The following is a 14,057-nucleotide window of genomic DNA, read 5'->3' on the forward strand; positions in this document are numbered from 1 at the left end:
ACATTTTGGATTGATTTTTCTTTCAATAATGTTTTATCTCGTACTTGGTTGTTAAAAGCGCTTCAGTGGTTCGGCATCATTATGGTCCAAATTCTTGTGATTTGATTTTCGTCATATTCATCGGTTAAAAAGATTAGATCATGTAGAATTTGCGAGGGTTATGTTTTTTTTTAATAATATCTATCAAGACTTGCCAACTGATCAACTTGGTGGTTTTATTTAAATTGGCGTAACTAACACTCATGTCACTTCGTTCAAACTATTTCGTCATCCCTTTTTAATGGGATTTATTGAGTACTTAATTAAAGTCTTAATTTTCGTGTTGAAAGTTTCGGTTAGGGGCTGTGGTGGGCTAAAACTGCTTGTGTGGTGTTTTTAGTAGAATATTTCATTCTTAAAAATTCTGATTATAGTTTCCAAATTCGTCGATCATATATTCGAAAAAAAAAATAGGATAAAAGACAATTGGTCTTTCTGATTGTGTGTGTGTATAATGCACGATGGTCTGAAGTAAGAATTATATTATATTTTCTCTTCTCATATTTGCTCATAATCTCGACACCATTCCTTTTTAAATTTTCAGTGTTTATTTTTTTAATAAGTTTTGTTTAAGGATTTTCTGTTTATACCTAAACAATTTGGCCTTTAACCTAATGGAATTCATTATTTGTTTTATCTTCAATATTTTGTCGTGGCTGTTATGTGTTTTCGGTTTTCGTGAAATTAAGATTTTCATCTTGTCAGAAATGATGTAATCTTTTCATAAGGAACTTCTGTTAGTGTTATTTTATGATGCTCATAGGCTTGTTGAATGTTGAGTCATGTCTAATTTTGGGTAAGATGTGTATAAACTGATTGGCGACAACTTAATAATTATTTCATCTAAAATGTTACTTATTTTCGTTATTTTTGAATAATGGTAGCTATCCGAGTATTGAGAATAGAATTTCTTGTCAGATGGTCTTGTTTGTACTTCTCGTTTAGAAGGATATAGATTTTTTGATGGTTCTCATAAATTTGACTGTAAGGGTTGTTTATATTTGGAACTTGAAGTTTTGATAAGGATTTTCTGATTTCTAATAATTCTTCAGTTAATTCTTTATTATAATATCTAATATATATATATTCTTTATTTTATTATAATGCATCATACATTATCGTAAATCTTCGTACATACTCATACATCATCATTACTCATAAATCATCATACATAATCATGCGTTTTCATACTTTATCGTAAATCATCGTACATCTTCGTACATTATCATACGTCATCATAAATGATCATATATGATCATAAATTATCACACATTATCGTAATCACTATACTTCAACACACATCATCATACCTCATCATTCATCATAAGAACCTATCAACCTACATCATCACACATCATCCTACATCATAGTAAAGCATCAATCATCAGAAATTTATTCATTCTTCCTAAATCATAAACCTCATATATCATCAGGACTCATTACAAATCATACTTCACGATAAATTATACATCAGTATGCATCTTCATACATCATCATACTTCATCAATCATCAGTCATCACTCTTCATAAATTATCATATATCATCGTAACTTATCACACATCCTCACACATTATCATATATCATCACTTTTCATCGTTATACAGCTTCATACGTCACTATATCATATATAATCGTAAATCATCATACATAATAATGCATCATCGTAAATCATTGTACATTCGCATACATCATCATACGTCATCATAATTCATCATATATCATCGCAAATCATCATATTTCACTGTACTTCATCGTACATCATCATAAATCATACATAATCATAGATCTTCATACATCATAAATCAGTCATCATCAGAAATCATAAATAGTCATCAGAAATCATCAACGGAAATCATAACACATCATCGTACATCATAGTAGATCATCATTTGTCATAAATTTATTTATTTATTTATCCTAAACTATCATAATTCTCATACATAATCAGAAATCATCAATCATACATCATTATGCATCTTCATACATCATCATACATAATCATGCATCATCATACATCATCATACATAATCATGCATCATCATACATCATGAACTTCATCACACATCATAAATTATTGTATATCATCGTAACTCATCATACATCCTCACATCATATATCATCATAAATCACTATAAATTGTCATATCATACATCATCGTAAATTATCATACATTCTCATACATAATCATGCTTCATCACTTATCATAAATTATCAGAAATCATCATAAATCACACATCATACATCTTCATACATCATCACAAAGCATCGTACATCATCGTAAATCATCATACATCCTCATACATCATCTGGAATCATTATAAATTATACATCATTCTTCATCATTATACATCATTATGCATCCTCATACGTACATGCATCATCATACTTCAACATACATCATCATAAATTATTATAAATTATCATCAATCATAATCAATCATCATGAATGTCTAAAAGGGGGTTTTCTCTTTTAATTTAATTCTGTGTCGAATTTCGCTCGTACGTTTTTTTTTTCAAAGTAAGTTTGTCACGGTATTTTAAAATGATTTCTGAACGCTCGTTTTTTCTGCATTATTTGGTCGAGGCGTAAACACAGACTGTTCAATAGTTCTTACTTCTCTACCTCATACGCTTTGCCGAAGTTTTATTAGTAGTGGTCTGCGTTGTGTTTCTGCACATTACAAATCTCGGTATAAGTTTTTGCTTTTTTTTATTTCATAATTTTCTACCTCTTCGATGCGTTTTCGACGAAATGTTAGTGATGTTACCTGTTTTACTTTGTTCGTTTTTAACGTTTTGGGAATGTCCTACTTTGAAAAGGTATTTCTGGGAAAATCATGTTTGAGAAACTTCTGCTTTGTTGGAGCATTTTATTTGTCTTTCGTAAACTTGCCGATTTTTCTGAATTTTTTGTCTGTCATTGCAGTTGCTGCTATAGTGCTTAAATGAATCCTGGAATACAATTGTTGGATTGTTTCATCCTATAATACATACATTGAGGATTTTATATTATTGAACATTACCTAAAACTAAAGGTTCATGGCCCACTGATGGAACTTCTTCACTTCATTGTAGATTGGTTATGCTTCTTCCTATACCCCGAGTAATTTTCCTCTGTTGGTGTATTCCATCGTTCCAAGCATCATTTTTTATCATTATGATGGATAGGTTGAGGTTGAAATTATCTAAAAAAAAATTTTTTTATTTTCGATGTCTCGTCGCATGTGCTATTCCAAATATTCTATTATATTATTTTTGCATTTTTCGTCTGTAGGTGGTAGATTGGTTTTTGGTAAAGCAGCACATCACTGTTAGATCAGCTTCAGTTTCTTTTCAGTTCACTTTTAATGCAGTTAGTATTATTAACTCGGTGGTGAGTTTGACGATATCATTGAGTGGCGCTTAATGCTTCCAGTAGAGAATAGTGTTTAACACACAATTGTCTAGAGACAGCAATAGTGGCTCTGAAGAAGTGAAAATTCTTTGGGCCTCAAAAAAGTGTGTTGGAAATTAAAAGCACCACACTTATCTCAGATTGGCTGCCAGCTAACTCTAGTACAACTGTCGTCGCAAATTTGAACTATACATAGACTTGCCATAGAGAAGTTCCATCAGCCAATGGGTACATCAAGTAAATTGCTCAGATATTGCAAGGGTTGAATCATCGTGTTCCTACTTGAAATTTTTAGCCTCAGTATCCCCTTACCTGAAGTGAATTTAATATAAAGGGAGATTACATGGGTTACAATAATTGAAACGGAGTTCAAAACCAATTATTAGTTCATTTTCAGTCAGTTTTGGTTTGTTTTTAGTTCAGTTCAGTGCCAGATTAATGTTTTAGTTGCGTTCTAGTTTAGGTACAGGTCAGTGTTAGTTCCATTCCAGTTTTATTGTGTTTAGTTCAACTCAGTTCCAATAATTCTAGTTCAGTTAAAAGTATTGTGGTGACTTGAACAGTGAGTAGTGCCTCCAGTAAAAAATAGAGTTTGAGAGAAGTGTCTATAAACAGCCATAGTGCCACTGGAGTGTGAAAGTGTGCTATGGAATTCTTTCTGAATCCTTGTGAACCGTGTGAACGACCTGAAATCAGCGACAGTAGGGGTGGCTGTATGCGAATTTGGTGGATTACACTTATCGTCTTTGTTAAGTTGATCTTTTGGGAAACTAAATGTCACTTTTCTGCATTTCCTGCATTTTCAAAAAGAACTTAAGGAATTTTATAGATTCATTTTGCGATTGGAAGTTAAGGAAATAGGAGGGGCAAATTCATCCTTAAGGACGTGCCTCACTACCTCGGGCGGGGCGGGGCCCGGGGATTATAAGAAAAAGTAGAGGAATCGAAGAATTAATCTGACCAACGGTGTCCTTTTGTTTTTCTATGATTTTACTTTAGGAAAAGAATTGCTCTATTTTTTCTTGGTAAGTTGCCCAGACATTGCAAGAATTGCAAGGGCTGAAACATGGTAGTCCTTTATTTCCTATTTTAATTTAAAGGAAGACCACGTGCAAGGAGTTGAAAGCCAGTGTTCATTAATTTTGAGTGTCAGTTTGTTTTCATTTCAGTTTCTGTTAAGTTCAGTGTTAGTTTCATTCCTGTTTTATTGTGTCTAGTTTTACTCAGTTCCAGTTCATTTGCAGTCCAGTCAGTGATAGTTCAGCTTCACTTAAGTTTAGTTTTAATTCAGCAGACAATTTAGTGATGAACATGAACAGTGAGTTGTACCTTCAATAGAAACTAGTGTTTAAGATAAATGTCTTCTCCCGAAAAACGAATACAAAGAGAAGTGAAAAGTGCTTTGTGTCTTAGAAAATGTCTGCGAAATTAGAAGAACCAGTTTTTATCGTTTGCCTAGTTTGTATGCCAGCTAACCCTCGGTAGTAGAACTGTCATCGCAAATTTTTGAACTACACATCGATCGCTATAAAGAAGTTCCATCAGGCAATGCTTTAGGAACGAATCGTTTGAACCTCTGTAACCCTCTTCTTGAAGTTAATTTATTTTAAAGGAAGGACACGACAATTGAAGAGGAGTTCGCAACCAGTATTAATTAATTTTTAGTCAGTTTTAATTTATTTTCAGTTTAGTTCAGTTTTAGTGTCTGTTCAAATTCAGTTTTGGTTCAGTTAACAATGCAGTGGAGAGTTTTACGTAAACAGTGAACGATGCTTAAAGGTGCCTCCAGTAAAAAATAGTGTTAGTCTATAAACGGTGTTTATAGTGTCTATAAACGGAACCAAGAAAAGAAGACAAAGAGAAGTTAAATGTGCCTTGGACCTCGAGAAGTGTGCTAAATTAGAAGAACCAGTTTATAGCTTGCTCAGCTTGAATGCCATCTAACTCTAGATAGTATAAGTGTCGTCATAAATTGGGACTACAAAATGTGTTTTTGGTCATGAACTTGACACATCACTGTTCTGCTATGCAGTTCCTGTAATGGAATCGTTGGCAGCAGTGGCATTGACCTGCTTTTGCCTCATTTTCTCGGTTTCTCACTTTTGACCATCAGGCTGTAGACGATGTTCACCTTCCAGACCTTCTTCACCTAGTCTAGTGAAGCCTTCAGGAGCACCAACGGGAGTTGTTTCTTCCTGGTGTGCATTCAATGGGATTGAAAAATTGAGTGTGAATTCTTTCTGAATCCATGAACCATGTGAACGACCTGAAATCAGCAACAGTAGATGGCTGTTTGGGAATTTGGTGGATAACGCTCTTCGCCTTTGTTAAATTGATCTTTTGGGAAACCAAATGTCATTTTTCTGCATTTCCTGCATTTTCTGGAAGAACTTTAGAATTTTATAGATTTGTTTTGCAATTGAAGTTGAAGAAATAGGAGAGGCAAATTCATCCTTAAGGACGTGCCTCACTACCCCTGGCGGGGCGGGGCCCGGGGATTAAAAGAAAAGACATTGCAAGAATTGCAAGGGTTGAAACGTGGTATCTCTATTTAGACCTTTTAAGCTCTGATAGCTCTTCACTTGCAAGACCACTTGGATGACAGTTGAAGAAGAGTTGAAAGCCAGTGTTGATTAATTTTGATTGTCAGTTTATTTTCAGTTTAGTTTTTGTTGTTAAGTTCAGTGTTAGTTTTATTTCTATTTTATTGTGTTTAGTTTTACTCAGTTACAGTTCAGTGTCAGTGTTAGTTCAAGTTTTGGTTAAGTTCAGTTTTAATTCAGTTAACAATACAGTGGTGACATGAACAGTGAGTTGTATCTCCAGTAGAAAATAGTGTTTTCAAATGGAACTGAGAAAAGAAGACAAAGAGAAGTGAAAAGTGCTTTGGGCCTCAAAAAAAAAATCTGCGAAATTTGAAGAATCAGTTTATTGCCTGCCCAGTCTGCCCAGGAACAGTTTGTTTGAACCTCTAAAACTCTTTATTGGAACTCAATTTATATTAAAGGAAGAACACGTGGATGACAGTTGAAGAGGAGTTGAAAACCAATTTTCAGTCAGTTCCTGTTTATTTTAAGTTCATTTCATTTTTAGTTCAGTGTCTGTTCAAATTCACTTATAGTTTAGTTAACAATACAGTGGTGAGTTTTGACGTAAACAGTGAATAGTGCTTAGATGTGTCTTCAGTAGAAAATAGTGTTAGAATAGTGTTAGAAAGGTGTTAGAAAATAGTGTCTATAAACAAAACTAAGAAAAGAAGACAAAGAGAAGGGAAAAGTGTTTTTGACATCGAAAAGTGTGCTAAATTAGAAGAACCAGTTTATGCTTACTCAGCTTGAATTTCATCTAACTCTAGATAGTACAACCCTTGTCACAAATTGGGTCTACGCCATAAAGAAATTCCATCAGGAACAAATCATCTGAAAGTATGTATTCTGCCATATTGTCACCAACCCATTTGCTGTGCGCGCCTGCAGTCGTATAACTACTGTTCCGGAGAAAAGTTTATAGTGACTACTTACTCTTCTTGTTGCCCTTTTACTAAGACAACTAAGAGATGGCCCTTTCCTGAGCATTTATCAAGGTGAGTCTGTACATTTTTTTTCAGTAGTTTTTGTTAATAAAAAAAAAATAATTATTGTGGACGTTCAAGCAGAACCATTTAGTCCAAATTTGAATTTTCAAAATTATTTGAAGTTACTTTTTTCAATGCAAAGTTTCTGTTTCACTTATTTAACGAGTGGATAACCCATCTTGATCGTCGTGTTTAATCACAATTTTTGCTATAGCAGTTAAATTAAGTATGTTGGAATGTGTAAATTTAATTTTTCAATCCTTGCGGTTAAAGTGCTATTTTATCTACTCAAATGAAATGATAGTTTACATCTGCTATAGAAAAAAATAAACTTAATGACTTCTGTTTGAATATAGACAATACAGCGTGTCTCAAAAGTGGTGTTTTCCGAGTTCAGGGCATTGTAGAGAATCACTTCACTAGTCCAAATGTAGAAACAAAATAAACATTGAGGACTTTTCCATAAAGTTACATTAGTTTGAATGTACACTTACAGTGCACTTTGAATTTCGTTTTCTTCAAATGTAGACAAAAAATTTCAGCGTTTATTGTTATTTATGGTGTAGATGATTGTAAAAAATAATAATATAAAATAATTTCTCGAAAAACTAGCATTTTAAAGTTAAAAAATCGTAAATTTTCGTATATTTTTTTAAATCAGACGGAAATTATTGAAATTAAGATTTTTTACTAAAAAAAATTTAGTTATTATTTTCCACAATCATCTCCACCATTAATCGCAATAAACACTGAAACTTTCAGCTTGTATTCGACGAAAACGCAATTGAAACAGTGATCATCAAACCATTGTGGGGAAGCCCCCAATCTTAATTTTTTTCTATATCTGGACTACGAAAGTGTTTCTCTACAGTGCTCTGCACTCAGAATTTTCCAATTTTGAAACATCCTGTATTTGTTACTTGAATCAGTGATCTTTATAATGTTAACTGACTTTGATTTGTAATTTTTTACAGTGATTTGATGATAAATATTAGTTTGCGACGGCTCTTCAAAAACAATTCAACGCTTTGTGTCAAAGAGATCGTCTATCAACATAGTGGCAACAAGGATATATTGCAAATGAATGAAACTTTCTGCTTTAATGGAATTTTTAGTCAAGTAAGTATACTCATTGGATATTAAATTTAGTTCTTCTAGTACTTGTAAAGTATAAATAATCTTATGGTATGTTACGAACGATACACTTTTAGTATACAGCGTGTTATGGAATGGTTTAGTAAAAATTTAAAGGTAGACAGAGAATGGCAAAACAAATCGATTAAGTACAATTTTTGTAATTCAGAAATGCATGTTTTTTTCAAAAACCATGAGAACTGCTGAACTAGAATTATAAGAATTAGCGTAAATAATATTATTGACAAAACACCAAAGGTAAATTAACTTTTTGGTTCACTTCGTTATTCTTCTATTTCAATTTATGTTTTGTTATTAAATTTTTTTGCCAGGACCAGCATTCGAACCTTTCATACAAATGAACTGCTAATAAACTACCACAGTGGCTCTCAATAGTTCTGATCATGACAAATTCCCATATGAAATATTGTTTAGCCATTCCTTAATAACACCCCGTATAATAAATAAAGTTAGTAGTTTTATCCAAATTAAGAAACTACCTATGGACCTTGTCGCTACGCGCAACACTCACACTATCTAACATTCTTTTGACACTCAATTCGTTCGTGCCATTTTGTGACTCTTCTTCAACTGGTATTGCTGTTTCTTTACACAACTAAAAATTATGGCTTATAAGTTTAATTTTGCCTAATTCGAAATAATTTTCAAACATTTATTGGAGGCATACTAAAATCTTATTATTTATAGGGTAATGCATTCGTATTGTTCAGTTTAACGGTGAAGTTGCAAGTTTTCGACGACATATTGAACTGAGAAATCTCAATAGCACCTTACATGGAAACTCTGGAAATACAAATCTACAACAAAGCGTTTTACTATCGCTTTAGAACTTGCGGTTAAATTAATGACAAATATTTTTGTTGAGACTTCAGCAAAATTTATACTTCTGCCATCGATTGGATTATTTGAAACTATGCTCAAGGTAACTGTAACATTGCGTTTATTTATGTTGACTAAGTTGACTTTACTATTGTTTTGTAGTAATGGAAACAGTCTGACTCTAAAACCATTACAAGAAATACAGTACCGTTAAAAGATCACAGCTCGAAAACTTTTACTCGACCATTGGATTTACCTGAGAATTTGTCTCAAATGGAATAACAACAAATATCGCAATAAAGAAATTAGATCAAACAATGCAAACATTGTTTTATCGTCTGAAAGCTCTTGTTATACCATATAGTCAACAGTCGATCTGCCGCTTTGTCATTTAACCCGTCAATAATGAGATGTTCCTTTACGGAGCCTCTAACAAGGTGAGCCTGTCCATTTTTTTTTTCAATAGTTTTCAGTAGTTCTTAGTTCAAGCAGATTCATTAAATCCAATTTTGAAATTGAAGAAAACTACTTTTTTTTAAATTACGTTTTTGATTGCACAGTTTATGTAAAAACGTACATTTTCATTTGATACGATGATACCAAACATTGGGATCATTATTGTATTAATGACTTTTTACAACTACATTAATAAAAAAATTAACTTAATGGGTTCTGTTTGAACAGAGTTCATATTTGTAACTCTGATCTTCATAATATATACTAATTAGATTTTATTTGCAATTTTTCACAGTGGATTGCTGATAAATATTTAGTTGCGACAGACAGCTCTACAACAATTCAACGATTTGTTCATACTTTGAAACATTTTTATCAAAGATATCATCTGTCAACATACAGGTGTGATTGAGGCACTCTGCCCAGAGAGATTATGAATGAACTTTATGCAGCCATGGGATCTCCGATCAAATATATTCAGTGGATATTTAACCACATACAACATTCTAAAGGTATTTTTTTGATTGTAATTATTTTTTGTCATTTTGTAACTATTTAAGTTTAACATGAAAAATCAGCTACTAAGCAGTTTAGAAATAGCTAAAATACATATTATTACAAAAGTGTTAGTACTCATAGTACCTACCTAAAGTATAAAATAATAGTGTGTTGGATTCTCCATGATTGGATTTGTTGTGTTTTTTTTTGCTTCAAGAGACAAACACTTAGTTCATAATATATTTTTACATAATATTTTAAGAGATACTATAATTTAATTTTTTACAGGGCAATGTATACGTACTGTTTGAAGTTTTCAAAATCATACACATACAAGATACAAGAAGCAAGACATACGAGTAACACCTTACATACCTCACATTTTATTATCGCTTTAGACCCGACTAGACAGTAGCAAAATTTATGGTCCTTCAAATATCATCGGTTGGTTCATTCCAAAAAGTGCCTAAGGTAGTTGTAACATTTTGTTTGTTTGTGTTGACTTACTATTTTACCGCAGTAATGGAAAGTCTTTAGCGAAAACATTGCAAGAAAGACAGTACCGTTAAAAGGCTTCAGTCCAAAAATTTCGACTTGAATACTGGATTTGCCTGAAAACTCGTCTCAAATGAAATGTCACGATTTCCGTTTAGACATGTAGATTAACTACAGCTTGCAGTGTGATAAAGGTTTACTTAAGAATAAAACGTACAGCAGATTGGATAAACAGTCAATTTGTGATCGACTGTTCAAACCAGCAGACCATTTCATGTTAGTATTTTTTAGGATCGCTTTATTCTTATTTTAATTCAATATTTTTAGATCATTTTTGAATGCTGGTTATGTTTGCAAGTAATCTGCTCAACTTTTTAACCTTGCTTCAACGATCTTCGAGGTGAGTTTTTCAACATTTTAATTTTTTAAGATGTTAATGAAGTCTCTGTTTTTAGGGAGAACTTCAAAATAGAACATAATTACAAATTGTTTATATAAAGTTGCCAAGTTTGTAACGATTTTGTAATATGTAAAATTAATCAAGTTTTTTTGGGTTTTAAATTTATATTACCTATGTTTTTAATGAGATTATCAATTTTTTGTTTTAATTTTATTTTGTTCAAGAATCTCTATTTTCCAAATTTGACATCATTATTAATTTTCTATTCACATTGAAAACATAGTCAATTTTAAATAACATTTGTTAGATTAAGGTGGGCGAATGTGAAGCAGATTTACTGTTGTGATTTCTCTGTTTTACCAGCACAGAAATAACAGTAAATCTGTTTACAATCAGTTGTGCAGAATTCTTACTTGTTTGAAAAAAATAGAAAAAAAAGATTATAAAATACAAAAGTAAAAGAACAAATAAAAACGAAATAAAAAAATAAAAACAAAATAAAATTAAAAACAAAATAAAATTAAAAAACAAAATAAAATAAAAAACAAAAAAATGAAAAATAAAAAACAAAAGAAATAAATAAAACAAAATAAAAAGATAAAAATAACAAAATAAAAATTAAAAAAGGAAAACCAAAAACATTAAAAAAAAATAAAAATACGAGAACTACGGTTAAAAATGGTAGGCAGCTTTTCCAAACATTTATTTTAATAATTTTTGAGGTACATTTTTACAAAATTTGTTGTGACATTTTTTTCTGAGTTTGTAAAAGCTGCCCATATTTTACCTCAATTCTTGTAAATAAAAAACTTCGCAAATTGTTTACATACACCTCAGAGTGAACTGTAATGACTAATGAGATTTGGAAAACTTTTGATTTGGTTTTGTATTCGAATTTGGATTCACAATAAAATGACATTCTGTTTTCCAAATTTCAATAGTAATGTGGTGTACCTACTATTGCGTCATTTAAATAAAAATTGTTAGATTTAAGTGGCCGAATGTGAAGCAGATTTATTGTTGTGATTTCTCTGTTGTTTTACCAATATAGAAATAACAATAAATCTGTTTGTAATCAATTGTGCAAAATTTTTGGTAGTTTGAAAAAAATTAAAAAAAATGTAAAACAAAAATGCAAAAGTTGCTGTAAAAAAATTAAAAAAAAATACAGCAACGCAAAATAAAAAATACAAAAAAACCTAAAATACAACAATGCAAAATAAAAAAATATAAAAAAACAAAAATTTGAAAAGATACAATTTAAAATACTGAAGTTGTGAAATGTAAGGCAGCTTTTCCAAACATTTGATTAATTCATTTGATTTTTGACGTGCATTTTTAGCAAAATAGAAAATCATTTAAGAGAAGACCATTTTTTCGAAGTTTGTAAAAGCTACCTTGAATTTGAGTAAAAAATGCGACTTTCGCTAATTATTTAAATAAGTACCTAAAATGTAATGAGATTTGGAAAACTGTTTTGATTTTGTTTTGCATTCGGTTTGCGATTCACAGTAAGTTAACATCCAGTTTTCTAGATCTCAAAGTAATTGTGATGTAGCGATTATTGTGTTGTGTCAAAGAGCACAGTTTTGTGAACGCTTTACTTTCTGTAAACATAGAATAAGTAATTGCTCCCGGTCTTAAAAATTTTAAATGGTCACATTTTTGGGGATACATATTTGGTCTAAAAATAGTGACAAGTTTTTATGTATTTGCTTGTTTCACCTTTCGTTGTTATTGTATGGATATTTTTTTGTTAAGGGAATACGAAAAAAAATTTTTTAGAAATTTGAAAATTTAAATCTAGTTCTTTACTTTTTTGTTTTTTATAAATTAAAAATTAATTTCAATCCTTTGACAGTTCTTTTTCGTATTTCGGTTTGCTGTCTTTTGAAATTTGTTATTATTGTAATAGAATTTTGCGATATAACGTTGTAATTTTGTGTTATACTAAACCTGTTATTTAATTTATTGACATAAGTCGCAAAAAAGACCGGGAAATGTTGAATTGTTAGATTTTTGGAAACTTTATTGGCCTAAAAATCACTTGACAATTTATAATTATGTTAAGATTATGTTGTTTTAAATGCTTTGTTAAATTATTGGATTATTGGAATTGTAATAAGAAAGCTAAATTGTACTACATACATAAAGACAACGAAATATGAAAAACAGTAACGTTTTAAATTAAGTATGTCAATTTAATATTACAAAAATAGAAGTTTTTAAATTTTTTAACGTTTTTCCTCTTTCGTTGGTTATAAAAATGTTTTTTGTTGTGATTACTGATCAAAATTGTGGAATATATTGTTGTACTAACAATAAATTTGGTTTTATTTTATACCATAATTAGATACCAATACCATGATCTAAATAGTAAAACTCCATGCCAACTCAACAGTGAATTTGAGAAAGCCTAGATAAACATTTTTTTGTAGTTGGTTTCAACACCAAGACATTAACAGTACTATGAAAATGAATTCCACTCGTGTCTTATCAAACCAAGGTTTGACTACCCCAAAAATCTGTAGTACCAATTTTGTTTAAAAGAAAACTTCAAAAAAATGTTGCTCAAATTCTCGTTAAAATATCTATGTCAGCTGTTTGGAATTTACCTAAAAGAAAGTGCTGCTTGTGTAAAATTATTATTGTAGAACTTGTTGCAACAAAATTATTGAAAAAGCTCGAAATGATTTTCCATTCCAGAGTAATGAAGTTTGCAACCGTTTGTTAAAGTTTTAGTTTAGCTTCTTTAAAGCAAAACCGAAGGTAGTGGGGTGCATTTTATGATTAACTACATGTTTATATTCATTTTGTTTTGAAATGTTACTTCGTTACAAAACAAAACTTGAACAAAATTTTGCAATAATGGTAACTTTATAAGAAATTTATGCAAAATTTTGAAAAAATTACATTGTAGCGCAGGTTCTTATACAGCCTGTATCAGAACTCGCTTCTCACTGGAAAGGTGTGTATAGTTTGTGCAATGCTGAAGCTAAGATTCTTTACAAAAAAGTATTAACTCTTTGCGCTTCTGAAATAAGAACGTTTGAAAATAACCAATCACAAAAGGCCCTGCCCTAGAGGACTAGGGGAACAAAACACGTTGTTAAGAAAGCAAAAAATAGTTACGAACAATAAAAAGGGTACTTGAATTATTTTTTGTTCAAAAACTCTATAAGCGCTATATTTTATCTAATAAATATCGAAGTTTTTTATTATGAAC

The 14,057-nt window shown here is 31.0% G+C and overlaps 1 long non-coding RNA gene across 1 annotated transcript; it reads left to right on the top strand.

Moving 5' to 3' along the window:
- The first annotated feature begins 3,254 nt into the window (after positions 1 to 3,254).
- Positions 3,255 to 11,310, top strand: LOC103314561 (uncharacterized). The gene is made up of 9 exons (XR_511695.3): positions 3,255 to 7,017; positions 7,983 to 8,127; positions 8,851 to 9,085; positions 9,145 to 9,419; positions 9,734 to 9,950; positions 10,225 to 10,407; positions 10,457 to 10,707; positions 10,759 to 10,831; positions 10,887 to 11,310. It is a non-coding gene; the product is annotated as an uncharacterized LOC103314561 (long non-coding RNA).
- Positions 11,311 to 14,057: the final 2,747 nt, after the last annotated feature.

The sequence above is a fragment of the Tribolium castaneum genome, chromosome 2 (assembly GCF_031307605.1).
Source record: "Tribolium castaneum strain GA2 chromosome 2, icTriCast1.1, whole genome shotgun sequence".
NCBI lineage: Eukaryota > Metazoa > Arthropoda > Insecta > Coleoptera > Tenebrionidae > Tribolium > Tribolium castaneum.